We start from the raw sequence: 16,899 nt of genomic DNA on the forward strand, positions 1-16,899 counted from the left end.
CCCAGATTCTCAGGAAAGCGGTCCATATGTGATAATAGGTAGTGCATTTTGATGCTCATGTTGCATCCGAGTTTCTTGTCTTGGCCTTGTTATTACCAAAGTGTTTCACAACCGAGTTTCTTGGCCTTTTTGTTGCCAAGAAAGTGTTTCACGACCAGAACGAATGCCTTCCACGCTTCAGTTCACCAGACACGTGGCGCAAATAACTGCCAAACACTCTCATATCCTTAATCCCTTTCCATAAAAAAGCAAAACGGAATCTAGAATATCCCAAAAAAATCGACAACAAAATACGCAGCCATCACCACCACTCGGCCCCGCACTCCAATCAGCTGTTCGCCGCCGCCGCCACCGTTGGGGGGGTGGTCTTGACCAGTGATGGAAGAGTTCGCGCCGTCCACTGTATGAGAAAGGACGGTTGGGGGGGGGGGTTAATGTGATCTCCCCTGTTGTTTGTAAACGAAGCATCTTAGCGCCTCGCAACAAAAACCAGCAGATTGGTCACGACGAGATCTCATAATTGAGCATAAATTTTGTAATCTTAGGTAAATTTTCTGAATGAGTTATGATTACTGGTGCACGATAATTATTGGTCCGATAATTATCGGTCCGATAATAGGAATTATGACGTCATCCCAATAAATCCAATAACATTATTAATAGGACCGATAATACTGTATGTACTGTGGTGCGCTACACACCAGTATGGGAAGTCAGTTGACCATTTGCGGGGCATTGCTACCACCTGCCGGTCAGAATAATTCACTGCATCTATTTTTTTTTTGCTCACAAACTCATTCACTTCCACAGTGCGGTGTCTACCGGTAGCATTGACAATCGTGATGCTTTCCGCCTTGGAAATATATGTCTGTAAGTATTTTATGTTTACTATAACATATGGATCTGCAATATATGTTTACTTCTGTGGTGAAGGGTCATATGTACAGAACTTCATAAGTTATGTTATAGAAGCCAGCCAATTCTTAAGGCTAGTAGCTCAAGCTAGTGTGCCATGCTTTACATATAATAGTTGTGTATACAGTATAAGTGTATTGTGCAGTTTGTTGTATATTGAGTATTGAATATGTGTATTTTTCTGTTGTACTTTCACAATATTAAGACAAGTATCTTCCCATAAAAGCAAGAAAAGACCAGGCCTTTGGGTTTATGGAAGTGCATTCATTTTTAGATGGCTGTCGGGCAGTGCAGAAGTGTAACACACTGTTTTGGGCAGTACATGTACTGTAATATTTTATGCACAGTGTCTGTGGATTGGGATGTGTGCGTATGTAAATCAAGCGCTCCCTTTCTGTGATGTCCCGCTCAAGTGTGCCGCACGGCTAGCGAGAAACACATCTTAATAAGCCACTGAAAAGATGACTATCGCTTCAATGGTGTTTCAAAGATTGATATTGATTATTATATGGATTAGCCATTAATCCTTTTTGCTCTACCATATTTTTGTTATGAGTGATGAACCTTACTATATAATGTTTGCATTTTAAAGTGTTAGTTATAAGTTAGTAAGTTATTGAGAGGCCTTTTGGTTATTGATAGGCTTGCTGTCCTAACATGGTTCCCAGGTTACGAAAGTTGTTCCATGGACCAAGACCACAACTGTCTCCTCTCCTGTAGCACCAAATATTTTTATCCGATGATAAAGCACAATACCTGTTAGGTTTATGTTTTAGTTCAGTGCTCATGAGTCAGGAAACACAACTTCAATTATATTGACTAATTGATTGTGATTGACTCAAATTATATTTATTTGAAAAAATAAATATTGGCACTTTATTTGAAGTCAAGACTGTTCTTGTCTTTGTTTTGTTCATGTCATTATGAAAAATCTGGTGAGGTCAAAGGCAAAAATCTGTGTTGAATCCACCACTAGTTTTTTGGTTTTTTTTAACCTCCAGGTGTTCAAAAACTCGGCTGAATATACATTCAAAAAATTATATATTTATTATCGGTTATCGATATCGGTATCGGCTTTGAGGAGCAGGAAGTTATCGATATCGGTTTCAAAAAATGGATATCGTGCACCCCTAGTTATGACATGTCAGATGTCAACGTTTTGTTCAACTTCCCGTGCCTCTAGTGAAGCCGCTATAAAAGATGTCGACATGGGGTCTTCACTGCCATATTCCTTGATGAATTTAGAGCAAAATGGGATATAGTTTGTCATACTTTGACATTTCATTACATGTCATCTAAAAACTGAAGGCCGACCAGAAACCGAAAACAGTATTTGGTCATAGAAAAAAAAGGTGATCTGACTGAGCAAAACCAATGTCATTTTTGGATTCAGCGCATCAGAATTGTCCTAAATCAACTGACGAAACTCAGACAGCAAATTTGTTGTTGCCCAATGACCGGGCTTTCACTTTTGACTACAGTACTTGGTAGGAAATCCTTAGCACACAATCATACCCTCCATATTACAGTCTCCAATGCAGCGATATTACAAGTAGGGCTGTCAAACTATTAAAATTTTTAATCGAGTTAATCACAGCTTAAAAATTAATTAATCGTAATTAATCGCAATTCAAACCATCTCTAAAATATGCCATATTTTTCTGTAAATTATTGTTGGAATGGAAAGATAAGACGGATGTATACATTCAACATACTGTACATAAGTACTGTATTTGTTTATTATAACAATAAATCCACAAGATGGCATTAACATTATAAACATTCTTTCTGTGAAAGGTATCCACGGATAGAAAGACTTGTACTTACATTTATCTTTTAAGAATTACAAGTTATAATAATTTTAAAAGTTTATATATTGTGACTAAATATCGCCATCTAGTGTATTTGTTGAGCTAATGAAATGTTTAAATCGAGTTTGACCAAACTGAGTATTATTTTGCATAACTATTTGGAATGCCAGCTCTCTTTGCATAGAGCGCTTTTCTTTTTGTGAACATTAATTTTTTTTTTTTTAAAGTTAGGAATATCACTTTTGTTGTGCTTTCACCAAATGATACTGTAGCAACTTAACTGTTCTTAACTACCCAAATGCATGATGGGAAGTTGACCATGCAACCATGACTGTCAGTCATCTTCTCTGCGTTGTGATCAATACATGGTGTTAAGAAAAAGCTTTTCCCTACGCCGCTTGCCACAACATTTATAATTGTTGTGGAAAGGATGCCAAAGCTTATATTTCTAATAGCGCGGCTCCAATGAATGCCTGTGTCCTCGCCACTCGCTTTACTCTGCCTCTTAGCTCTCAATATCCATAATACGGCACCATTGTAGCCTGCAATGCGTGAGTGGGTCCTTCCGTGCATGCGTTAATTGCATTAAATATTTTAACGTGATTAATTTAAAAAATTAACCACTGCCCGTTAACGCGATAATTTTGACAGCCCTAATTACAAGATACTAGATTTTGTCCCTGATAATCCATGCCAGGTCTCAATTCCAACTGTCTTCACTTCTGGCTTTTTTCTTTGGGAATTTTTCAGTTTTGTCTCCAGCAAGAGAAATCCATACTCTGTCAGGTCATTGACTTAGCCATTGCTTAATACTTGACTTCTTTGCCCTAAAGAGAAAAAAAAAAATACTGGTAGCTTTCGCAGTATGCCTCGGGTCATTGCCTATCTGCCCTGTGAAGCGCCGTCCAATAAGCTCTGAAGCATTTGGCTCAATATGAGCATATACTATGCCCAAAACATGATTCACCCCACTGTTTCTGCCAGCAGTCGCATCATCACTGAATACAAGGAAATCAGTTCCATTGGTAGCTATTAGAGATGTCCCGATTGATCTGCATCCGATCACATCATTTTCAATGTATTCGAATCGGCAAAATAATATCGGACATGCCTTTTTTTTTAATATATATATATACAGGTATATATATATATATTTTAATTAAATCGTTTTCTAATTGTATTTAACGTTACAGACATAATATGTTACACTCATCAAGAGTCTTTAGTTTAGGCTTAATGTAGGGTTATCAAATTTATCCCGATAACGACGGTAATTAATTTTTAAAAAAATGTATCACATTAAAATATTTAACGCAATTAATGCATGTGCTGCACGAACCACTCACGCATTGTCGGCTCAATTTGTAATGGCGCCGTTTTGCCTAAATAGAAAGCTAAAAGGCAGCGTAAAATGAGTAGAGTGAATTTTGGCAGCTTTTGGGGCCATTTTTTAATTGGCTAAAGCCTTACAATCCCTCTGCCTGTGATTAGAAATATTGTGGGAAACAATATGAGGAAGCAATGTAGTAATTGATCTTTTTCTTAACACCCTATGTTACTTCCCAACGCAGAGAAGATATATCAATTGGTAGCACTACGCACAGTCATGGTTGCACTTCCCATCATGCATTTGGGCATTGCTACATTATCATTTACTGAAAGCTCAACAAATACACTAGATGGCAATATTTAGTTACAATATACAAAGTCACAAGTCTTTTTATCCGTGGATCCCTCTCACAGAAAGAATGTTAATAATGTGTAAATGCCATCTTGAGGATTTATTGTCATAATAAACAAATACAGTACTTATGTACTGTATGTTGAATGTATATATTCGTCCGAGTTTTAGTCATTTTTTTCTTAATGCATTGCCGAAATATATATGATCGGCAAAAACCGGGAATGATTGGAATTGAATCGGGAGCAAAAAAAGCAATTGGATCGGGAAATATCGGGATCGGCAGATACTCAAACTAAAGCGATGGGATCGGGAGCAAAAAAACATGATCAGAACAACCCTATTAGCTATGCGTGCCTGGTAAAGTTTATGTCGGGAAATTTGGTGCAGTTGTTATTGACATACAGCAGTTGTAAGAAAGCCAACTTCTAGTTGTAGAGGCCAATTTGGAGTGTAAAAAGACAAAAACAAAAGCAAGGTAAAAGCAAATTGTAGTTGTACAAAAGATCATATGTAGTTGTACAAAATACAGTGGTACTTCTACATATGAATTTAATTCATTTCAGGACCTGGTCGACAAGTCAAATGGTCGTATGTCGAGCGGGATTTTCCGATAATACATGATACAGTCGTATCTCGACATACGATCGCTTCAACACATGATATTTTCGACATCGTAAAATTTGACTCCCCATTTAAATGTTTCTACATCCGGCGACATGCTCGAAATAAGACGATTTTTGACAGCGCCGCAGTTTCTTTGTTTTCCCACGAGACGGACACACGGCTGATTTTCTGGTGAGAGAAATCAACACTGGATCCAAAAATGTTTGTGCGGGTGGAGAAAAAAAAGAAAAGGGGACGCTTACCATTGAAATGAAGATGGCAAAATATAAGCGTGGTGTTTGCACCCATGAACTGGGTCGACAATAAGGCCGTAGAATGTCGATCTAGGCCGGCAGTCCTCCTCCGTTCGCCAGTCTTTATAAATTATGGTGACAATTCTTACTGTCACCAAAGAAATCGCCGCCTTCGTCAGGTTTCTAATCATTTATTCCATCAACTCGCCAAGTGTCCGCTGCTGTTGATGCCAGGATCGAAACAGAAAGTAAAATAGCGCTCTCTTGCTCAGTGTTGTCGGCCCCGCTTTGCGTTCAGGTACAGCGAAAAAAGACTGCCACATTAGAACCTGATTCGTTACATTATTACAGGTATTATCATTATTATTATTGCTATTATTACATTATTCTTATTCTTATTTTTATTCATAATTTATTTGTTTTGCTCTATTTAATTGCTATTTGCAATAGAAGCAGCAGTATTTATTAAGGATTTAGAATAGGTTTTTGGGCTATGGAACGAATTAATGGAATTATAATGTATTCTAATTGGAAAATCCTGCTCGACATACGACCATTTCGACTTACAAACAGGGTCCTGGAACGAATTAACTTAGTATGTAGAAGTACCACTGCCCTTACAAATAGCAATTACACGTAGCAAAACAAATTATAAATACAAATCGAAATAATAATAATACGAATACGAAATAATATAACTAAGGCTACGTTCATACAGCAGGTCTTCCGATCCGATTTTTTCATATTTTTCCGACTTGAGTGAGGCATTAACTTGACGGTCTGAATGGAACAAGTCGTATAGAAGTGGAGCATTTCAAATCCGATCTGGGTCCCGTTCATATGTGGTTTAAATCCGATCTGGGTCACATTCTTCCAGAATGTAGCGGCGGTCTGAACTGTCAAGTCTCCCAAATCGGAATTCATGCAGATGTCAGCGAAGAGCGAGAGCGGCACGCAAGACGGCAGCGATGTAGCTGTTCATTAGGGTTAGCGTCTAGCTTGTACTACACAAGAGGCGGGCTTGACCGCAGTCATAAAAAAAATACAATGAAGAAAAGGATAAGCCTGATGTTGCTCGGTTTATTACTTTGCGCCAAATGAGCAATATTTCAGTATTGCTTTCATGGCCGAGTCAGGGCAAACTGACGCACACACATAAGGCTTTTAAGTGTGCGTCATGCACGTACAGTGCGTAGTTATTTGTTTTGATCCTTCTGTGAATGTGGGTCACTTTGCGTAGCACGTGTCGGACTGCAAATTAGTACATAGCGAATACTTGAACGGGCTCAATTGACAAAGGCAGTCGGAACGGGCACGCCAAAAAAACAGATATGACAAAAAAGCGGATTCGTGCGTTAAGACCTGCAGTATGAACCTCGCCTAAATGTAACAAATCGGGTTCTAATGTGGCGGTTGTGTTTTGCATGCTGTTTCTGAACGCACCATGTAACTGACGACAGAGTGAGAGAGGTGCGGAATAGTTATTACTTTCTCTTTTCATGTTGTTGTTAGCGTCGGCTACGACGGACAGTAGTCGTTTTGTGTTGCACAAGTTCTGAAATAGATGATTAAACTCCTGGTGAAGCTGGTCCTTGCCGATGATACAATAATAATAATTGTCTCCTTAACTTTTAAGGACTAGCAAACGGACGTCGGAGGAGGACCGTCAAGATCGTAGCTGTATTCCGGCTGTATTGTTGAGCCAGTACACTGACGTGCACACCTTGCTCATATTTTTCTTATTTCCTTCTTAATTTCAATGCTAAGCATCACCTTTTTTCTAGGGCTGTCAAATTTATCGCGTTAACGGGGGGTAATTAATTTTTTAAATTAATCACGTTAAAATATTTGAAACCATTAACGCATGCACGGAATGATCCGTTCACCCGTTGCCTCAAACAGTTTACAATGACGCCGTTGTAGCACATTGAGAGCGAAAAGGCAGAGAAATGCGAGTGGACACTGGCGTTTATTGGCCTGCGCCTTTTATTGGCTTAAGCTTTGACAGCCACTACTAACAGTCCCATCATGCATTTGGGAGGAACAGTTAAGTCGCTACATATCATTTAGTGAAAGCACAAAAAAAAATATTATTCCTATCTCTCAAAAAAATAATGTTCACTAAAAAGAAAAGCGCTCAATGCAAAGAGAACTGGCATTCCCAATCAAAATAGCTATGCAAAATACACATAAAACTTACTCAGCCTTTGCCTTGGCTAGATCTCTAATTAATTTAAAACTCGTTGACACCTTGTGGTGTATTTCAATCACGACATTACGTAGTTAAAGACACTGTGGAAGAATGGCAGGGAGCCCGATGTGACCACCGCTCAGCAACGTCAACAATGGCGAGCTATTAGTTTATTTTTTGATTGAAATTTTTGAAAATTTAATTAAAATGAAAACATTAAGAGGAGTTTTAATATAAAATGACTATAACTTGTACTCAAATTTATCTTTTAAGAACTACAAGTCTTTCTATCCGTGGATCCCTTTAACAGAAAGAATGTCAATAATATTAATGCCATCTTGTGGATTTATTGTTGTAATAATCAAATACAATACTTATGTAAAGTATGTTGAATGTTTATGTCCGTTTAGTGTCTTATCTTTCTATTCCAACAATAATTTACAGAAAAATACCGGCATATTTTAGAGATGGTTTGAAATGCGATTAATTACGATTCATTAATTTTTAAGCTGTGATTAACTTGATTAAAAATTTTAATCGTTTGACAGCATTACTTTTTTCTTTTTTCACCACCTGCACTAACCTTCTTAGGAACCATGTTGATTTCTCTCACAAAAAAAATCCGCTGTGCGTCAGTCCTGCGGGAAAACAGTGAAATTGCGAAGCCGTCATGAATCGTCGTATTTCGAGCATGTCGTCATATACACAAATGACGAGACAAATTTTACGCCGGATGACGAAAGGATGGTCTGTCAATGCGATCGTATGTCGAGGTACCACTGTGTATGTAAACTTGTAGGAAAACAATGTGTAGTTGTAACAATACATAACTGGTATTTGAAGAAAATTTTACTTTTATTTGAAGAAAATAGAACTTGTAGTCATAGATTCACTACTCTCAGTCAAAAGTGGTGTAAATTTTTCTGCAGCACTTGTATGAGGTTTAAGAGTCAGTTAACGGCATTTAAATGAACTGATAAGGTTGAAGTTTGAGACATTAAACCAATTGGGCAAAATAGCTTTAGGTGGCACCCAATGCACGCCCTAACAACACTTGTGCAAACCCTGTTTCACATCTTAAGAGCAATACTTGGCGCAAAAATCACTTGTGTTTGTAGAAATAATACAAAGCACTCGTGACTCCTGATCATATCGTACAAATAAATAATTTTTGCTACAACTAAATGTGTTTAAATAAATATAAATATGCATTTCTTTTGTACTACTAAAAGTTATCTTTTGTACAACTAAGGGCTCCCCAATTTTCGGACTATAAGCCGCTACTTCCCTCATTTTGAATCCTGCGGCTAATTATGATTGCCTTTAAATAGCAATTTATGAAACAACTAGAACAGTAACTGAAGAAATAATTAGCACAGAACATGAATTTTGATTGTTATTTACATCTGTAGCGCGGCAATGCATGCTAGGAGGCATGTTGGATGGCAACATTGATGGCCAAATGAAGCTTCCTGAAGCAATGAAGTTTTTCAGCTAATTGGTTCAAATCTTCATGGTGGTTGAATTGATCTTCTGTCTTCTGATCCCGCTGTCAAATAATGTGTTACGGATTAATATCTTTTCGTGTAAATATCCCATAATAAACTGAGGACAGCTGCGGCTTATTGTCCTGTGTGTTTTATCTATGAGCAAATGTCGTTTTCATGTCAGATTTGGTGGATGCCTGTTTATATTTAGGTGCACTTTATAGTCCGAAAATTACTGTAATCTTTTCCCTCTAAAAATGACCTTTTACTGTATGTACCCGAAAAGTTGCAGGTTGCAAGAAACAGACCTGTACAACTACACGTTACAGTAGTTTTTTACTACTAAAAAACATTTTTCTACAACTGCCAGTCACTTTTGTCACAAAATTAACCTCTAAATATTATCACCACCATGCTTAACCGATGCTGGTGTACATCAATATATGTACAGAGACACAAGTAATTTTTTGGCTCCAAATACCTCCATAATGATTAGAAATTAAACAAGATGCGCTTTAAAAGAAGGTATTCGGCATGACATTGAGGGCATTTTCATACATTTAAGTCAAATGAGCAAGCACTGTATAGTTCATTGTGTTCCTTATTTCTGTGTGGTTGAGTGAGTGTGTCACAGAGTATGTTAGTGGACACATCCTCCTCTATTAGTACTTTTTACTTTTAGCACCTTGTTTTGGCATCATGTTCACTACTTTCCTCGAGTGCCTGTGTAATGGCCTGAGCAAGATGACACACAGACATCCACACACACACAGATCCTCACCCATGGCAACACACATTAGCACTTACGCACACATCTGCATACACACTTTGAAGATATGCCTGTAATGCTTGCTTTCGTTCCTCCCACATGTGTCCATTCAGTTTATCCCAGTAGATTTAGTGTGTCAGTCTGGTATTTTTTTCAGTCTGTTTATCTGACTCACAAAAAGCATGCGTGTAGAGAAGGGCCATCTGTCAATTTGGATGTCTGTCCATCTATTTGCGAGTACCTCTGCACAATGGATATCCATTGCTAGTTTAGGATATTGGAACAATATATACTGTATTGGCCCGGATATAAGATGGCCCTGATTATAAGACAACCCCCCCCTGCCCTTTTTCAAGACTCAAGTTTGAAAAAAGATTTTTTGAACACCAAATTAAATTTTATACAGAAAATAATTACAGTACATCTGAGACAAATGATTATAACAATATATTTGAGGAAAAAAGCATGTTATTTTGCCTCATTCAAATCTTAATATCTGAACATTTAAATATGTAAACATAGTGCAATCACATTCGTAAATGAATGGCTTCTGGTTTTTGAAATGTAAATAAACCAATCTATTGTGATAAAACAACAAAATTGCAATAACTGCATTAACCATCAAAGTGAAGTCTAACTGTAACTGTAATCTTGAAACAAATCTGAATAAGGAAAAACATTGCAATAAAATAATGCCAAACTGGTTAAACTTGAGAGTAGCTGAGATCTGCAATGACAGAACATCGCTTCAATGATATATGGCGCCCTCTTGCGGCGTGAATGGGTATAATGTCTAGACCGTGAATATAAGACGACCCTCACTTTTTCAGTCTTATTTCAATGCAAAAAACAGCGTCTTATATTTGGGCCACTACAGTACTAGTATTCAGAAAAGCGCAACACACTTAATTTACTCCATTATATTTACTAACTTAAATGTGTCACTCTTGCCCCCCCCCCCTTTTTTTTTTTACACTAAATCAGACATTAGGTCTAAATGACAGTTTTGTAGTTTGCACTGCCTGACTTATTGATTGCCATTTTTGACACAAAGTGTGGCCAGAATTGATAAGGAAAAGTCCTCATTGGCTAATTAGTTTTTGAGTGACAGCTTAAGCGGTGAATGTCATTCTGTGTTACTAAACACAGCTGACAAGAATGCAACATTAAAGTGTATTTATTTCGCGAGTCCGCCTCACAGTTCTGATTTCAAGGTTTCAATCCCGGACTCTGAGGTTGGAACTTCATCTACTCTGGGTGGATTTTCTCCGGTGCCTCCGGTACCCTCCCACATCACCAAAACATGCATGGTACACCTTTAATTGCTCCCCAACTTCCATAGGTAGCTAGGATAGGGTCCAGCACCCCCTTCGACTCTCGTGAGGATAAGCGGAACAAAAGATGAACGATTCACTCTGGCACTAGTACTTTTCTATGTAACATAATGCTGGTCACATGTAACAAGCTCAACGCTAACTGAACAAACAATATTTATTGAAAGTTGTTCTGATCTGATTTCCATATTTTTTACTACTTTGGTCACTTTTCTGTACAAGGTTATGATGACATGACAGTTATATTACTGAAACGATCCATTTGTGGCCAGTATGGCTGAAATACCAAATTCAACAACTCAATTACTGATTGTGAAAGCCATGCAGTTCTTGCCTGGAACTCCAGACTCAGCACTGTTCCTGCGATAGAGTCTGGCGACCGTTCCGTGGAATAAATTTCCAGGGCAGAGCAAGCCACAGCAAACAGACAACGGAGTGCACCAATCAAGGACGGGCGGACGTGACGTTGGTAAAGCGACAATAAACTCTAGCGCGAGGAAATAAACATACGAGGAGAGCCGAGAACGGAGAAGTTTATTCAACATGGCTAGCGCGAGACAAACTGTTGGTTTTAGCGACTCGATGTGTTTTTGGTCATTTAAAACTGAATTTACCGCGGATTTGAACATATTTTTGGCTCTTCTGTTTACCATCTGTGTTGTTGTGGAGACGACATCCAACGCGCAAGAGTGACGTTGCTCGTTAAGAACAAGTCACGCAAATAAATGAATCTGATTGGACGGTTTCTAGTTGGCATAACTCTGATTTAAATGACATCTACCGTAATTTTGATTGGAGAAAGATTCCAAGCCTGCAAAGGTTGCCAGTAAACTGTAGGGCATATATTGTGCAGAATAAAGGTAGTCCCTCGGGTTACGATGTACTTGACTTATACCATTTCGACTTTATGACACCTGAGTGTCGTTGTTTTTTTTCTTTGTTAGTTTTGTTTTGTTGACTTTTGTTTTGTGATGCTTTTTATTTTGTATTATCCATTTTTGTTTTCGTAGAGTAGAGAATACGCGAGCGCATGTACTCACGTGCCCACCCCACACATACACACATAAGGAAGAGAGCAGCCGAGTGAGAGAGGTGACAGCCTGCGCACACACTTGTTGCTTGTGAAGCATCCGGGGTGACGGCTGTATATAACCTCCTTTGTACTGTGTATCGTTTGTTTTCAATTGTGGTCAAATACTTGGGGCGAGTTTATGTGATTGTTTTTGATGATGTGCGGACACTAACTGATACATGCTAATCATTTGTTATTGTTGTATCAGCAGCTTAATATTGAAGATGAGACTGATTTAATTTCATTATTTTAGTTTCATTCTGCAAGTGTTGATGTCATGAGCAGCTGAATTAAGTCAGGAAACTACACAGACGTCTGACATCGTCTTTTCGGAGCTTAGCTCGCCGTCTAGCTATAGGACTTAGCTCCAAAGTCATGGCAAGGACAGTACATTGACGTATAATACATATTTTGGATAGTTTTTTTTTAGGGTGTTTAGAGGTATTTAAAAGGTTTTTTCCGATTTATGCAGAAATCCGGGTTACATTGTCAGAACAGGAACGGAACTAGTTCGTAAACCGGGGACTACCTAGACTGTACAGTACAGACAGAAAAATCATTTACACTTACTTTCAGACATATGGACACACTCACACACTATGGATATTATTTATTAGCAATGTGGAAGGAAGCCACATGCAAACGGCACACAGGAGCACCAGAACTGAAATTTAAACCCTTAAGTTTTCCACTGTGGTGAAATTACACTGGGCTGTAATTTCAAAATTGAAAACCCTAAAACCAGTAAAGACGGAACTTCAGCATTTATTGGGGGGGGGTGGACAACACCATGCCACCATATGTTTATACTAGTCCTTCTCAAAAAATTTGCATATTGTGATAAAGTTAATTATTTTCTGTACTGTACTGTGACATCATGCTGGGGCAGGTAGTGGAAGGCCGTTACATTCTCTTTCCAGATCTGAAGAATCCAGTCAAAATGGCTGCCAGCCCAAAGACTACACTTCCCAGCATCCCGCACAACGCCTCCAGGTGTGGCTGCTTGAGCCACTTAATTGCAGCTGGCCTGGAGGACAATATAAGAGATGACCAGATGAAGCGAAGGGGGAAGCTGAAGGAGATTGACAGAAACACTTGGAAGAAAGTATTTTGAAGAGAACAGACCTAAGTTGCCATTTGGAGACATTTTAGTATTTTGAAGAGAACAGACCTAAGTTGCCATTTTGATACATTTTGGTTGATTGTGTGCTCTGTTACTGTTTTGTGTCACATTTCGGCCATTTTTCTTTTGGGGAAACCCGCTGTTTTTTCTGATTAAAGATCTTTTTGTTGGACACCTTGGCGTCTCAAGCTCCTTCCTGGCCAGGCCTACTTCGTGAACGGTCACAGTACTGATAAACATTAGACTTTTATATGTTTTAGATTCATTACACACAACTGAAGTAGTTCAAGTCTTTTATTGATTTAATATTGATGATTTTGGCAAAAAAAGTCAAGAAAAAACAAAAATCCCTATCTCAAAAAATGACGATATCATGAAAAGGTACTCTAAAGAAGCTACTAACCTAATCATCTGAATCAACAAATTAACTCAAAACCCCTGAGAAAGATTCCTGAGGCTTTTAATAAACTCCCAGCATGGTTCATTACTCAAAACCGCAATCATGGGCAAGACTGCCGACCTGACTGCTGTCCAGAAGGCCATCATTGACACCCTCAAGCAAGAGGCTAAGACACAGAAAGAAATTTCTGAGCGAATAGGCTGTTCCCAGAGTGCTGTATCAAGGCACCTCAGTCGGAAGTCTGTGGGAAGGAAAAAGTGTGGCAGGAAATGCTGCAAAACCAGAAGAGGTGACCGCACCCTGAGAAAGATTGTGGGCAGATTCCAAACCTTGGGGGATCTGCAGAAACAGTGGACTGAGTCTGGAGTAGAAACATCCAGAGCCACCGTACACAAGCGTGTGTGAAACAACGGCAGAAGCGCCTGACCTGGGCTACAGAAAAGCAGCACTGGACTGTTGCTCAGTGGTCCAAAGTACTTTTTTCAGATTAAAGCATACAGTATTTTGCATGTCATTCAGAAATCAAGGTGCCAGAGTTTGGAGGAAGACTGGGGAGAAGTAAATGCCAAAATGCCTGAAGTCCAGTGTCAAGTTCCCACAGTCAGTGATGGTCTGGGGTGCCATGTCAGCTGCTGCAGCTAGCTATCAGGTGATTTTGGAGCACTTCATGCTTCCATCTGCTGAAGCTTTATGGAGATGAAGATTTCATTTTTCAGCACGACCTGGCACCTGCTCACAGTGCCAAAAACACTGGTAAATGGTTTACTGACCATGGCATTACTGTGCTCAATTGGCCTGCCAACTCTCCTGACCTGAACCCCATAGAGGATCTGTGGGATATTGCGAAGAGGAAGTTGAGAGACACCAGACCCAACACTGTGGATGAGCTTAAGGCCGCTATCGAAGCATCCGGGGCCTCAATAACACCTCAGCAGTGCCACAGGCCGATTGCCTCCATGCCATGCTGTATTGAAGCAGTCATTTCTGCAAATTGGTATTGAGTGCATAGCTGATATAATTAAGTGAAGGTTGACTTTTTTTGTATTAAAAAACACTTTTTTTATTGGTCGGATGAAATATGCAAATTTTTTGAGATAAGGATTTTTGGTTTTTCTTGACTTTTTTGCCAAAATCATCAATATTTAAACAATAAAAGGGTTAAACTACTTCAGTTGTGTGTAATGAATCTAAATATATACTATATGAAAGTCTAATGTTTATCAGTACATTACAGAAAATAATGAACTTTATCACAATATGCTAATTTTTTGAGAAGGAGTAGTTTTTAATATTTCTTCATGAAAGAGTATCAGTAAGTGTAATGGTCACTTGACCATCATGCCTACCCTTCTGAAAAGGCTAAAATTTCCGCAAGTTTAAGCAGGTTGGGTCCCACAGAGTGACAGTGCGGATGATCGTCTGTCTTTATACTGTTTGTTCTGTGATTGACAGACTGCAGTCTGCCATCTGCTCCTCATGACCCTGAACAGGATATTAAGAATGGATGGCTGGATGACTGCCATCCATAGCATTTACAGTAGCAGCAGAGGAGCTACTGACATTAGGGTAGGCGGTAGGCTATAGAAAATAGATGGATTAATGTGGTTAGCAGGTGTTTTCAGTGAGCCATTCAATTGAGTTTTAGTATAGTCTATTTTCCACCTTGGAGCTTCTAAAGACAAGGTCCTTTGAGGTAACGTAATGTGGAATTTATTATCAGCTTACAACCAACTTTGGCTTGGAAATTACTATCTGACCAAAATATTTGAAGCAGTTCTCAGTATTCGTGAATGCATTGCTCAATCCCTTTTCCAGGATGAAACTGATCATCGAGACACATTGAGTGAGTGTTCGAATTCCAGGCGAATCAAAAATTCACATATCTTGTCATGGCCAAAAGTTGTGGTGCTACAATTATCACTCCCCCACACTATTTCTTTAAGATATGGAGTCATGCCGCTTCTCTCCTACTGACTACAGCTCAGCAGTAGAAAATGAAAGACATGTTTATTGAATTCTATAGGCAAGACAAACTTGAGCATTTTATCGCTTGGCTCCTTTGCAAAGCGAAGTTGTCAAAGTCGTCACATCTTCTGACATGCTTGGCATCGCTGTATTCTTTTCAAGGGTTTCTCAATTGGTTGTCTTGAAACACTTGGCACATTTCAACAGCGTCTGTCACTCATTGTCCTTTGTGCTGGCCAGCAATTGTTAATTTGATTTGAAAACTGAGGGGGAAAACAACTATCAAAAAAAAAAAAAAAAAAAAAAAAAAGTAAAAACATCCACACATTTTCTCTCTTTTCACTGCAATCAAAAGAAATTGTAGGACAATATACACTGTGACAGGTTTATTTACTGATGCAAACGTACAACTATATAAACAGTAACAGAAGGTAATAAATAAATAAAAACTCATAGTACGTAATGATTGATTTGGGTCAACCAGAGTTTTCTGGGCTGTGATAATGTTTTAAAAATATATCTGTGCCTGTAAAAGTGACGAAAGGACACATGCATTGATTTGACTGTGAACATCTTGTGTTCTCACACTACAAGAGACAGTTTTTCCCCCCAGTATGAATCAGGGAGCATTTTACTGTGGTTAAATTGAATGTTAGATGGCATTTTTGCAGCTCTGGCAAGAGTTGACATTGAACTGTACACTCAAATAAAAATCAATTAAAAGAGGGGTCGGGAACCCATGTCTCGCTCTTTTGATGAGTGCATCTCGCTCTCTGTCAATCCGTAATCTTAAATGTGAAATCGGCCGGCTCGCTTGACATGAACGAGCTGTGATGAGCCGACGGTCCGTTCACACATTGATCTTGGAGCTTCAAACGTACGTCGCAATAATATGTGTCAGTTAGGGGCCCATTTGTGGTCCTCCCATTATGGATTGCACAGAGATGGGTATTATTACAGAAATCGCCCTGCGCGTTAAAGCCTGATTTATGCTTCTGCGTTCGGAGACGGCGGAGCGACGGCGTAGACCCTACGTCGTCATTGAGCATTCGAATTTCTGCGTCAAGAGGATTTGTTGCTCTGTAATTCACCACCAGGCCACTAGATGGGTGTGGCTTTGTCTTTGTACGGTTTTGGGGTCTCTTGTCGAATTCCTTTAGTTTTCCTCCGATCATAGACAGCAATGGCAACGGAGATGGAACGTGTGTATTTGCAGCTGCGGCTAATCAATATTGAACAACTGTGAATACAACAGTTGAAGCGTAGGTGACACAGAAGACGTTTGCGAATG

The sequence above is a fragment of the Corythoichthys intestinalis genome, chromosome 8 (assembly GCF_030265065.1).
Source record: "Corythoichthys intestinalis isolate RoL2023-P3 chromosome 8, ASM3026506v1, whole genome shotgun sequence".
Taxonomy (NCBI): domain Eukaryota; kingdom Metazoa; phylum Chordata; class Actinopteri; order Syngnathiformes; family Syngnathidae; genus Corythoichthys; species Corythoichthys intestinalis.